The 10,338-nt window shown below is 58.3% G+C and overlaps 1 long non-coding RNA gene across 1 annotated transcript; it reads left to right on the top strand.

The window, feature by feature from the left end:
- The first annotated feature begins 8,385 nt into the window (after positions 1-8,385).
- On the top strand, positions 8,386-10,031 carry LOC139702880 (uncharacterized). The gene is made up of 3 exons (XR_011705449.1): positions 8,386-8,472; positions 9,196-9,276; positions 9,831-10,031. It is a non-coding gene; the product is annotated as an uncharacterized lncRNA (long non-coding RNA).
- Positions 10,032-10,338: the final 307 nt, after the last annotated feature.

The following is a 10,338-nucleotide window of genomic DNA, read 5'->3' as shown; positions in this document are numbered from 1 at the left end:
TGGGCTGGTCCTGGCTGTCCCTGTGCCTCCATCTCCCCAGGTCTCAGCGGGCCCAGCTCTGGGTGGGCGGCCCCTGGTGCCTGCCTCACCTGTCTCCTCTGCCCGTCGACCTGTGTTCCCACTGCTTGGGGCCGTTTCAGCCATTTGTTTTTCTAGGAAATAGCTGGTCTTGATTTTCAGACCATTTCTGGGGCATCGCCCCTCATTTTTCAAGGTCACTTCTAGTTCGTCTCCTCTTGCCTCAAAGCTGACTGTCCATTTTCTTTCTCCCTGCCTCATTAGCTGCTATTTTGTTTCTTGATCTTATTTTATTTTTGAAATTTGGATTATTAATTTTTTTCAGTTTTTATTTTACTTATTTTTTGAGGTACCTGTGACTGAACCTGGGGGTGCTTGACTACTGAGCTATATCCCCTGCCATGTTTATTTTTCTTTAAATCTTGAGACAGTTCCCCTCAGTTGCCCAGGCCGGACTTGGACTTTTCACCTCTTGCCTCAGCCTCCTGGGTGCTGGGATCACAGGCATGGCCACTGCCCTTTAGGCTAAAGCTTGGCCTTTTTTATACTTGCTCTTGTTTTGAGCCTTCAAGTTCATGAGCTTGGTGGCTTTGGAAACTGTGGCCAGGGTCCCCCTCAGTTGTCATCCGCCTTCAGAGAGGCCTTCAGTCCCCGCATTCTCGTGCCCTGGGCTGTGTCTCCTCCCGATCCAGGGGCAGCGCCGGTGGGACTCTGGCTGTGCGTGGGTCTCTCTGGGACCACTCCTGCCCCTGTTGCAGGTCCCAGGGCCCGAGTGGGCCTGCCTGGGCCATCTTCAGGGCCTCCAGGCTGGCGTCAGAGAGAAGCTGCGTGTGCTGCCTGGTGCCATGAAGGCTGTTCCATCTGTGGACTTGGCTGTGACTGCGTCCTCAGGCCTTGGACGCGGGTGCAGAGGACATGGCGGCTGGCCATGGTTGGCTCAGGTGTCCTGCAGCCCTCCAGGACAGGCCTCACTGGGCAGCAGAGCCTGTCTCTACGAGGGTTCCCTGATCTCTGGCCAGGCGCTGTCCTGGGTTCAGATGTCTTCCTGGCCTCTGCAGAGGCCTCAGCCCCTGCGTGTCTCCCAGGATCTGGAGCATCCCTGCTGGCCAGCCTGCCTGTCCCCAGGGGCTGCCCTCGAGGAGGTCAGCGAGGACAAGCATTTTGCGCTTTCCCCAGTGTCCACTCTGGCCTTTTTGAAGGGTTCCACTCCATTGGCGAGGTTCCCAGGTGCCTCCTCCCTGGCTCAGGGGTGTCTTCCATCCACTGGCCCCTTGGGGTTCCAGATGAGGCTTTGAGGACTCCGTTCTGTTGCCAAAGAATCAATGCCACCTGGCAAGAAGAGCAGGAGGCGGGCAGAGGGGGCAGTGCCTGGGGCAGGTGAGGAGGCTGGAGACAGAGGCTGGGCTTCCCTGGGCAAGGTGAGTGGCCTCTCCTGCCTGGGAGAAGAGCTGTGGCTCATGCTGTCCCCAGGTCCACTGGAGCCATGGCAGCAGCTCTCTTGGCTTTTAATAGCTGTCCTTGGCTGTCCTCTGTCCCCAGCTTCCCTCAGACGTGGGCTGGCGGGCGGTTTTCAGGACCCAGGGCTCAGAGGCCCTCTATGGCCAGAGCAGGGGGGCTGCAGCCCTTCCTGGGGCTGTGGGTGAGTCTCTCTGCCTGTCTCCTCTGCAGGCTCCTGGCTTCCTGCTGTGCCCCTTCCTGGACCCATTCTCCTGGGCATCCTGCTGAGAAGAGTAGCCTGCCCCTCCAGCTGTGGGTGTGCAGCCAGGCCTTCCTGTGTGCCCCTTCTCCCTGCCCAGTGAGGGCCGAGGCGCCTGTCCCCATCTGGGGGCTCACAGTTCTGGGTAGGATGCGTTCCTTGAGCCTGCTGCACTGGGGAGCTGGCATCCTGCCTGGGTTTCCATGCCCGGGGCTTTTTAGGAACCAGCTGCCCACCCTGGTATTGCCTCCTAGCTGAATGGTTTGGACTCCCTGTCTCCTTTCCTCACCTGCGAACTGGAGTCAGGGGATCCTGTCTCATAGGGCATGAGGGTTAGGTCAACCAGGGAGGGAAGGGATAGCGGTCAGTGCCATGAGTGTCAGCCCCCTATGGTGGGAACAACGGCGGGACTGCGGCAGGGCAGATGGAGGCGATGGTGGTGATGGTGGTGGAGGTGACATGCGCGAGCTGGTGGTAGTGATGGTGTTCACAGTGATGATGGTGCTGCTGGCATGGCCCCAGGGACCCAGCTCCTCCAGCTGCACCCTATCTGCTTACTGTTAGTCCTGTCAGTGGATTAATCCAGGGGTTAAGTTGCACCTCACATAATCTAATAATTTCACCTCTGGAAACTGCTTTGTCTCATACCTATGCACTTTTTGGGATGCCTCATGTCTCAACCACAGCAGATGTGACAGTGTTGGTGGTGACAGTGGTGGTGGCAGTCATACTCATGGCTCCACTGTCTTGGCTGCAGCAGGCCCAGGAGCCGCTGCTGCTTGCCGGACCCATCCCCCAACCTCCTGACAGGCTGGGAGGCAGCAGGGCTGTGACTGGCACGTCCCACTTCTCCTTGGGGTTGCTGTCCTTAAAAGAAGCTGTGGAAAGCAGCATCCCCGCAGGCCACACTTAGGGACAGACCAGCTATGTGGATTCAACCAGGGGCTGGCTGGAGGGTGGCTGTGGAGCAGGCCTCCTCCTCCCCAGGGCTGCCTGCAAGACCAGGGGCCTGGGGCACATGCTGAGCCAGCACTGAGCACTCTGGGCCTGGGCTTTGGGAGCAGGGAGCCTGCTCCTTTTGTTCCAAGCACAGGTCATCAGATGTCCTGGGCCCTGGGCTGGAGGGATGCTCCTGGGAGTCACCTGCAATAGTCGCTGAGGCAACAGTGGGCAGACGGGCTTCCTTCAAAGCCTCCCTGTGCCCTGTGCTTGCGGTCCTGCAGAACTACCTGGAGCAAGGACCAGCGCTCCTCCTGGGCCTCGTTCTCCTGTGTCTTCCCCCACTGGGGGTCCAGCACCCTCCTTTAGGAGTGAGGGGCTCCTCAAGATCTGTGGAGTGCCGGGAACAGTGGCCACACCTGAAATCCTGGAGGCTCAGGAGGCTGAGGCTGGAGGATCGCCAAGTTCAAAACAAGTCTCAGCAACTCAGTAAGACCCAGTCTCTATAAAAAGGGCTGGGATGTGGCTGAGCAGTTAAGCGCCCTTGGGTTCAATCCTTGGTCCTGGGGCCTGGTCTTAACGGGAAGTCAGATCTGAGCCCTGCAGCACCTCTGGTTGGCCAGGGCTACTGAGGGCCACCCTGGGCGGCCAGCTAGGTGTCATGGCTAAAGACCTCGAGGCCTGGGATGCCTCCCAGGGCCTCTCGAGGGCGTGAGGCTGACTTTGAGTGGAAGGCGTCTCTGGCTGTCCTGAGGACTGACCTTTGGCAGGAGAGGCAATCCCACTGCCTCACCAGCCCTTAGGGCTTCGATTCCTCCTCATTTTTTTTTTCCGGTATCTGGGATTGAACCCAGGGGTGCTTAGCCACTGAGCCACACCCCCAGCCCTATTTTGTATTTATTTATAGATAAGGTCTCACTGAGTTGCTTGGGGCCTCGCTAAGTTGCCTGAGACTGGCTTTGAATTTGTGACCCTCCTGCCTCAGCCTCTAGAGTTGCTGGGATCACAGGTGTGGGCCACTGCACCCAGCTGGTCTTTCTTTAATGGGGTTTAGTTGAGGTGCTGAGGGTGGAGCCCATGAGCATTGCAAGAGGAGGAGCCGGACACACCTCCTCCCTGGGCCCGTGGAGTCCGGGCGTCTTCGGGAGATGCACCTGTGCCCGGCCTCGATGGGTGTCCTGGCCGCTGCCTGCAGCATGGTGAGTCTGTGTTGGGTGTTACTTTGTTGTGCCCACCTGGTTTAGGAAAGCCACTGCCAGAGCCACAGGCCAGCAGCCCGCAGAGCAGGTGGGTGGTGGTTGCCAGGGTCGGGAGGCTGCAGGAGCCAGTGCTCAGTGACCAGCTTCCTGTTGGCTTTACCAGAAGAAGGGAAGCACTGGACATAGCCAGGCATGAAGTGTGGGTGGCAGCGGGCTCCTTGTGTCCTCTGGGACCAGGCAGACTTGTCCTCCAGCTGCCCCAGTCTCTCAGAGGTGGCTGGCCCTGCGTGGTCCCTGTCCCTAGACTGGCCCTGCCCCCACAGGGATCTGCCACACAGATCACAAAGATGCCTCCTGGGCTGTGGCTGTCACTCGTTTCCTGTGTCCCCCTGGTCCTCATGTCCAGCAGCGTCCCCTGGAAGAGCCGCTTGGTTTCCGCCAGTTAAGCTGGGCACTCATTGTGCCCCGCCTCCGAAACTGCAGGCACCTGTGGGTAGCTCCAGGAGATTGGCGGGTCCTTGGACCTGCAGGGCCAGCAGGGTAGTCAAGCTCCTGACCTTGGTCTTGCTTTTGGGGATGGTTTCCCAACAGGGCCAGGGTCTTGGGGCCTGGGGCGGGCCGCGCTCTCCGCAATCTTGGCTGCCCCCTCCCCACGGGTGGCCAGGCTGGGTTTCCAGGAGGGGCTTCCCCTGGGAGCAGCAGTTGGAGTTCAGGGTTGGGAGCAAGTGAACTCACCCAGCTGCGCTCTATGACTTCCCTCCTGGGCCCCTGCCCTTGGAGCCAGAGGGGTCTGCCGGCTCCTGCAGCCCTCTGCTAGGTGAGGGTGGCTCTGGTAAAGCAGGTCATAGTCTGGTGACATAGGCTGCTGGGAGGAGGAATGGGGTGGACTCCTGACCTGCCCTGTCCCCCTGCCCAATCTCTCTTCCTGATGTGGCCAACTCGCTCCCTCACCCTGTGAAGCAGGGTCAAGTCTCTGCCACCAAGGACACCCAGAGCCAGAGGCTACTGTGCCGCTGCTGTGGAGAATTCTCAAGTAGATGAGGCTCCGTTGCTCCTGGGGGGAGCTCTGCACCCACATGGTTCGGCAGTCTGTACTTAGCTGTGGTGGGGGCAGCAGGTCTGCTTGTGGGGGCGTCGAAGGTGAAGGAGCACTGACTCCTGTAAGCCGAGTCCCACGCGTAATTGCCCAGGGGGGCCATGAGCAGACTTCTGAGTGGCCTCAGGCCACCTGAGGTGAAGGGGCCAGGAGGCTGCCAGGAGCCCCCCAGCTCAGCTATGCACAGTGGAGGGTCCTGCAGAGCTCAGGGCTCACTGCTGTGGGTGGTGGGACCTGGCCAGGCACTGTGGCTGCGGTTGTTCCATGGTGGGAGGACCTGGTGTGGATCAGCTGACCCTCCCGGGACGGCCGTTCGCCTCCCTCTCCCAGAGCCTGTTCTCCTGCCATTGTGTGGTCTTGGCCTCCAGCTTAGGTCCCATGGCTGGCACCATGGATGGCCTCAGAGCACATTTTAAAATGACGTTGCTGGGGCTGGGGTTATGGCTCAGTGGTAGAGCACTTGCCTGGCATGTGTGAGGCTCTGGGTTTGAGTTTCAGCACCACATATAAATAAATAAAATAAAGGTACATTTACAATTAAAATAAACATATATTTATATTGCCAAGTTGGGCACGGTGTGCATGCCTGTCATCCCAGCAGGTTGGGAGGCTGAGGCAGGAGGATCACGAGTTTAAAGCCAGCCTCATCAAAAGCAAGGCACTAAGCAACTCAGTGAGATCCTGAATAAAATATGAAATAGGACTGGGGTGTGGCTCAATGGTCGAGTGTCTCTGAGTTCAATTCCCAGTACTGCCCTCGCTCCAAAAATGACATTGCCAAGATCCTTTGGACTGTTTTGGGGACTGTGGGTTGAGGGGATGTGGTTTGAAGCTGCAGCAGGTATTGGCCTGGGCTAAGGGACTTCGGCCAGCATCTGCCACACTCCAGCTTGTCCTTGCCTGCAGGGCCACCCACTGACCATTCACTCACTCGTCCTTCATCCCCGTTTGTCCAGCAGCTCCCTGGTATGGCACAATGAGCAGACAGGGTTCCCACCTCAGGGAGCCAAGGGTGGAATCATGGGCAGGAAGGGGTCTGCTGTGACCACGATGTGCTCCTGCCAGGGCCTGGAGCCGCTGCTCACCTGACACTGCTGCCACAAACAGTGCTGAGCTCTGGAATTGGGTGGCCAGAACCCAGGAGCCCCAGGTGTGGGACATACCTGCAAGGGGGAAAACAGCAAGCCAGCAACTTAGTCTGAACGCCCTGTGAGGTGATGGGTTTGGGACACGGGCACTAGAGCAGTGACCCCAGCAGCTCTTATGGCGCATGCACTTGGGCACAGGGTGGGGTCTCCCGGGTTGACACATTACTGATGGCCTCCAACACTGGGCCACCTGGGGTCTGCTGCCCACCCGCTGGGCTTCAGAATGAGAGGGTAGGGAATGTGCGATTTCAACAAATGCAGCGTCCACCCCAATGACAGTGCCAGGGAGGGGCCTGCTTGGGAAGATGGGGCTGGCAGAGGACCCACTTACTAGGTGGGTGGGCAGGAGTCCCTGGGTGTAGAGCCAAAGGCCCTGAACTGCAAGACTGGGATAGGTGCAGTGGTGGCCCTATCCTTTCATGAAGGTTCCTGAGGCCTGTGTCACCAGCACACCCCTGGAGGGCAGAGTCCTCTGTCCCCATTGGCCAGGAAAGGTTCTAAGTGGGCACTGTGTCCAGTGCTGGCTCAAGAACTGAGTGAGGAGGCCAGCTCCCCAGATGACACCAGCCACCTCTTAGCCACAGGCACCAGGCTCCAAGCGGTTGATGTGGGAAGGTGGGATCAACAAGACCTCTTCCACCCCTGTTGAAATGAGGGATGTGGCTTCCCGGGCGGCCACACAGCATGGGGCTCCAGGTCTGGGCTGTCTGGGTGCCATCACACGTGGCGTGAGGCTGGCCTCAGACCCCAGGGGTGACGGGCACACATCGTGCTGTGAGCTGAACGTTCCTGGCACCTGCTGTCCACGTCGTCACAGCTGGACTGCCTGCAGGGACACAGCTTCTCACCCATATGCTGGCCACCACCTTGAGACAGCCCCAGGCATGTGGGAACAAGTAGGCACAGGGGCTCTGTGGCAGTGGGGGACACAGGGTTTTTCCAGCTTATGTACTGAGGGGTCACTTCCTTGGCTGCTTAAATGGTGGTGTCTGTCCCAGTCCTGTGGGGACCTCCGAGGACTGGAGAAATCAAAGGCTGCGTGCAGCAGTGCTCAGGCCAGGGGTGTGGCTGCGGGGAGCCAGATGAAAGGCTGGTGGCCTTCTGATCTCAGCGGGACACCTCTCAGAGCAGTCCAGAGACTTCCTGGCCAGCCCTGGGCTGTGCCCTTCACTGCCACTGCGGTGACATTCCCATGACATTCCCCATGTCAAAACAGGTGGTATGCAGCTCTGTGCAGCCACCCATCAGCCCCATCATGCCTGTCGCCCCAGAGGGAGACCTGTCCCCCCAGGGATGCTCCCGTGGATGTGCTGTGTGGGACGTGTAGAGCTGGGGATATGTGGCCTGTGCCAGGCTCTCCCCAGCACTGTGCTTCCGGCTTCTCTGCTCTGTGGTGTCTGTGCCTTCCCCGGCTGGGCTGGATGTTATTCCACCCTGCAGATGGGCCATGCTGTGACTCCAGCGACTCGGGAGGCTGAGGCTGGAGGACCTGAGTTTCAGGCCAGTCTCAGCAACTTTGTGAGGCCCTGTCTCAAAATAAAGCATAAAAAGGGCTGGGGGTGCAGCTCAGTGGTAGGGCACTTGCCTAGCAGGTGCAAGACCCTGAGTTCAATCCCCAGTACCATCAAAAATAAATTTTAAAAACCACATCCACATAAATAAGTTAAAAAGCTCCCTGCCACATGCAGATGCTGCCAGAGTGGGGGCTCCAGAGAATGTGGGTGTCCAGGCTTCAGGGTGTCTCTATTGAGACAGCAGCAGGGGGTTCACCTTGGAGAGACACATGTGCCCTAGGCTGTGTCACCAAGTCTCACAGAGGCAGAGACTTGCCCTCGGTTAGGCAAAGAACCAGGCAGTAGCTCTGCTCCTCCCCCCAACCCCCCGCCCCAATGCCTCAGTTCCATCTTAGTCACACTGGCAAGAACTCTATTCCACGAGGTCATGGGCAGTTGTGTGTTTTCGGGGTGCCACTGAACGAGAGGCCTCATTCGCACCTGAGTAGGGCTTAGGCCACAGGCTCTGGCCACAGTCCCATTCTGGCCTGCTGCCCAGGGCAGGGCTCCTGCGGGGCCCGGGCTTGGGCCCCAGGTGGGCTGTGCTGCTGACTCAGGGCTCCCGGCCGAGCAGGAAGTGCCCGGAGGAAGCCACGGCCTTCCTTCTTACTCAATTGCAGCCGTTCTGTGGTTTTGAGATGGCTTCTAAGATCCGCTTTTGATTTTTATCTCAAAGAGGATGCAGACAAGCTGAGGGTTGGGCTCCAGGACAAACAGAGAGCAGCCGGGCTTGGACCGTGCTGGCCCTGTGCTGCGGGCAGGCAGACCTGGGTGTGGGGCTTGGGAGCCCAGCGCCACTGGGAGCCAGATCCAGCACTTGCAGGCCAGCATGGGGCCTCTGGGGGTCCTGGGACAAGTCAGACCCCTCCCTGGGCCCCTGCCATCCTACCGTGTGCCCCTCTCTCTGAAGGGCCAGGGATTGGCCCTGGCCTGGTGGATGCCTGAGAACTGCCCAGCAGGGAGACTTTGGTCAGCTGAGATCTTGACTGCAACCTTGCCCGGCTGGCCCACATGATCCCTGCCTGTCCTGGGCTTCCTTCTCTTGGGAGAGTCTTATCTTCTGGGCAACAGGCCACGGTTATTTTTAGAGAAACCCAGGGATGGTGCAGAGGGTTTTCTGTGCCTTGGACACAAGGTCTGCCCCAAGAGGAGCTGGCCCCTGGCTTCGGCCAGATGGGTCGGGCCTTCACTAAATTCTTACAGAAAAAGCAAAATTAATGAAGAATCATGTGACTGCCTCCCACCTTCCCTGGTCTGCTGGGCTTCGTCCCCACTGACCAAAAGACTCCATGGCTCCTATCATGGCCAAGGGATGGAAGGTTGATACCGCTGGTTACCTTGACGAGTCTTGCTTCCTCAGATGTTAAAGGGTAACACCAGGAAGCCCGCTGAGGCAGGTGTAGAGCAGAGAGTAAGCTTTATTTATAGGATGGTAGAACAGACTTCTCCCGTGGAGAAGGGGACCCAAAGGCGGAATCTGTGGGATGAGAAAGTCCTGTCCCTTTTAGGCATCTAAAGTTCCCCTGTTCTCTTGCATTCTTCTTAGGGAGAAGAATCCTGGTCAGTGGCTCATTCCCCTCATCCTGCACAGTGGCTGGGGAATTGGTGGAATGGCCGGGGTGAGCAGGTAGGCTGGAAGGGCCTAGGTGGGGTGCTAGGCAGGAAGGGAGCTGCAGCCCAGGGGGCTTCGATAAGCAGCCCCTGTCTGCTCAGGAGTTGCTTTTTGGGAGCGGGAGTATCAAAGGGCTTTGGAGACATGAACATTTCATTCTCCCAGGGGCTGTTTCCAATGTCCTGGACTATAATCAGAGTCTATTTTCTCCATCAGACCCGATTTACCTGGCTACACTAACTCCCTGTCTTTAAAGATTTAAAGATGGCTTCTATAGGGCTGGGGATATAGCTCAGTTGGTAGAGTGCTTGCCTCACATGCACAAGGCCCTGGGTTCAATCCCCAGCACCACAAAAAAAAAAAAAAAAAAAAAAAAAAAACCCAAACAGATACAATAAAGATGGCTTCTACGTTCCAGAAAGGGAGCAGGAAGAGGGAGGGGGAGTGTCTCTCCTAGAGGCGTCGGGTGGGAACCTGGCTTCACCCCATGTCTGTAGGGCCATCTGCACCTGCCTCTGTCTCCTCCCCCGGGAACTGAGGTACCAATGTTGCCTGCCTTCTGGGAACAGGTTGTGGCTGCTGTGGTGGATGGAGGTGGCCGATGCTCTTTGGGACATGGTCCTGGCACCTGCCAGGGTGAAGCAGCCCCCTGGCCCTCAGGGGCAGGATCATTCAGTAGCCTCTCCTGGTCCCTGAGGGGATGCAGGTACTTCTCAGGTCACCTGCCAGGTTGGTCTTCCCAGCCGCACTGTGTCCTGGGAGGCCACCCAGCAGGTCCCGCTCTGCTCAGCACTGGTGGTCATATGAATCTGCCAATGTGGTGGTCAACGATGGCACTTTGTGACTGTCCCCTGCCTCTAGTCAGTGGAGCCCTGAACCCTACCTCCTCTGGCCTGGGGTCCCACACAGATAGGACCGTACCCCCCCCCCCCCGGCTGCTCCTGTTTCCCCTTCTTCCGGCAGTCTCTGCAGTGTCCTGTTGCTGGTTCCTGGAGGCCTCACAGGAGTCCATCATTTGAAAGAGTCACACTGGCATTTGACCAGCAGAGGTGGTTCTAGCCTCAGACTCGATCCACC

The sequence above is a fragment of the Marmota flaviventris genome, chromosome 19 (assembly GCF_047511675.1).
Source record: "Marmota flaviventris isolate mMarFla1 chromosome 19, mMarFla1.hap1, whole genome shotgun sequence".
NCBI classification, from domain to species: domain Eukaryota; kingdom Metazoa; phylum Chordata; class Mammalia; order Rodentia; family Sciuridae; genus Marmota; species Marmota flaviventris.
Note: the sequence above shows the minus strand (reverse complement) of the source record. Positions and strands in the feature narration are given on the sequence as shown.